The following is a 3,251-nucleotide window of genomic DNA, read 5'->3' as shown; positions in this document are numbered from 1 at the left end:
CTTGCAGCATAGGTCATGATCATCAGTAATGCCTCAGCCCTTGATGTTGTACCTGTGGCCACCAGAGGTCTGTCCATGTCCCTGTTTACTCCATTTCCAAATGGATCATTTGAACAGTCCATGTTGATATCTTCCTGTGACTCTGAATCTTCTTTTGATGACATGCTCTCTTGCAATGTGTCTACATCATCATCTGATGAAGTCAAAGCCTAGCAAGAAAAGCGACATATTAAACACTATTTTCACAACTTTCATAACATTTTCATACAACGTTAATTCATGCTTCTTCCTTAATCATGGATCCACTATGCTGACTATTTACTTTGGAACTATTTCTGAAGTTGGTGGTTTAAAGGATAAATCTGTTGATCTTCTATATTTTTATTTTGTCAACAAATCTTATGTGCAGCCAAACCAACAATGAATTGATCCCACTTACAAGTATTGTGTGTGTACCCAAAGCCTGATATATTTTATTCCTCTGTACTGTAGACCTCCGTTGCTCCCCAAAAGCTATTACAAACATGTCATTGAGACACACCTCTGCACTGGGTGACATGTTCCTTCACCAAGAAGGCAATGGCTAAACATTGGAACAGCTTTAGAGAAATAAACCTCAGTAGAGCAGTTCCTTGTATATCAGACGCTACTGCACATGCGTAACAACGACCACTGGCCACTGATCTAAAAAGGCCGGTTTTCAGCTGATCGGCTAACAGTGACTGGCAGATCTGTCTCACATATCAGATTTTTTGCTGGTGAAATGTTCCGCCCATAGCCACACTATCGTTCACGTCACGCACACAGTGACGTGCAGCATATAGACAGTGTAGCCACACATAGTGATTCGACTACAAAAATGGAGAATGTACCTCAATCACAGTATGCTGACTTTCATGTGCAGTCTGATCTCCCACTTGTGACACTTCATCTGAAGAGACCTCGTGTTCCTTTTGAAAAAACTATCGTTAGTATATTAGACTGATCAGCTTACTTTCATAAAGTATAAACCATGATAAGGCGGAAGTAATATATGGACACAGAGTTGACAATGTTGTAGGGCTGCAACTATCATTTTCATTATCGACTAATCTGTTGATCATTGTCTTGATAAAGTGAATAGTTGTTTGGTCCATAAAATGTCAGAAAGTGTGAAAAATGTTGAGCACTGTTTCCAAAAATCCAAGATGACGTCCTCAAATGTCTTATCTTCTCCTGACTAAGAGACCTCATCCCAAATATATTGACTTTACTGTCATAGAGTACTAAAGAAACCAGAAGATATTCACATTTGAGAAGCTGGAATCAGAGTATTTGGATTTTGATTTTTTTAAAGAAATTATTCAAAATTATAAATGAATTATCAAAATAGTTTTCTATGAATGTAATAGTTGGCAACTGGACGACTGCAGCCCTATTATTCTGTTTGTATACCACGTTTAATTTGCCAAAAGTTATAAATAATATAATTCATATATTTGTATTAAATATTTTGGACTCTAGTAGCTAGTTAAATTGCAAGACTTGAAATTAAAGTGCTGACTGTCTGGGCAGTGCTCAACATGCTACTAAGATAACATTATTCAGTCTGAAATGTTGCATTAAGTCAATTAACTGCATTACATTTGCGCCAAATATACATAATACACACCCTCCAGCCAACTAAAAAGTATTTTTCTAGTCAGAAAATACAGGTAATGCAACTGTTATTTACTTCAGCTGCAGGCCACCTTCTCTCATGTCCACTTTCTTCTCTTGACTGTAATGAATCATCTGAGTCGGCATCATCCTTATCAAGAGATGAAATACACTTAAAGAAAAGCAATGTGTAACACATACAAGACAACTTCCACTAATGGCAACTGAATAACCATGCAAAACCATGGTGGTAGTACTTTGAGAGTACTTCGATCCCAAGTTGCAGACTCTCATTTTCTGAAGAGACCTGATTCTTTTAGAGAAAGTTGATATACGTTTAAAGTATTCAAGTTCAGATACACTTTAAGTACAGGTAAGTACAGCAAAAATGTATTCAAAAAGATTTACCTCAATCGCATGTTGCCATCTCTCATTGTCACTTTCGTCACTATCATGTATCAAATGATCTGCTGGCGTCTCATCCTTGTTATAAGACATGACAAACACATTACACAAACCATGGCATCACATACTTTATATCACTCATTAAAGAGCATATATCTTACCAATATATTCATTGGTAAATATAACAACTCAAGAAAGACATTAGATGGAGGATCAGGATAAAATGAAAAACAATTATGCCATATGTACACTGAGGATACATACCTCAGTTATTGTCTCGTGTAGATCTTGGTATTTCTGAGCTACTGCAAGGCTCCAGGTAATCTTTGTATATTCGTGTTGACATCTAAACAGTCAAATAATGTTGCATGAACATCATCTTCAAAATCCTTCTACATTTGGCCTTCTAATCTAACATGTACGATATCATGTGTAAAGGAACACTCAAATTGTGGTGTCTCTTATCATCTGGATCATGAAGTGCTCACTGATTGGATGTCAGTGAGCACACCATCTGATCTGATTGACAAAAATCCCACAAAATGATGTTTGAAGACAGAAATCAGGAAGCAACATGGTAAGATTACAGCACCAGTCAGGTATGTATTGTCAGTGCAGTAAATGTTATAACGTTAGGTTTGTATTTTTGCCTCTTAATATTGTTTATTTATTTAACCAATTGTACTCTCCATAAATCCATAACTTATAGACCTTTAAAAAAACATCAGCATTAATGCATTAACAGCAGTATGTCCACTATTCATATGTACACACGTTTGGGATGAAGCCCATATAAGTGTATTTAGCAACGTAACGATAACAAATCAAAGGCCGGGGGTCATTGGTCAAACAAAAGACCAATCAAAGAGCAGTTGTTTTTTCTTTTCTGAGACAGAGGCGCGAAAACAAGATTAGACATTAGAGATGTTTGCGTATGTTAAATACACTGACGGCTACAAAGCAGTTGTCCCAATTTCTTTCATAAAACATTTTGATTTAAAAACCTACCAAAGAGATATTCTTTATCAAATTATTTGGGAAAACGAATACTTCAACGGTCAGGTTCTCCTAGTGAAAGGTAAGTGACATAATAACTATTTATTTTCTGAACAAGCTAACGTTCGCTTAATTAAATGACTAGCCAGTACTTGTATGCTAATAAGATTACTCGTTACTATAGTAACTAATGGCGCGTTTCCACTGCAGCG

This window comes from Gymnodraco acuticeps, unplaced genomic scaffold (genome assembly GCF_902827175.1).
Source record: "Gymnodraco acuticeps unplaced genomic scaffold, fGymAcu1.1, whole genome shotgun sequence".
Lineage (NCBI taxonomy): Eukaryota > Metazoa > Chordata > Actinopteri > Perciformes > Bathydraconidae > Gymnodraco > Gymnodraco acuticeps.
This window is presented reverse-complemented; position numbering follows the sequence as displayed.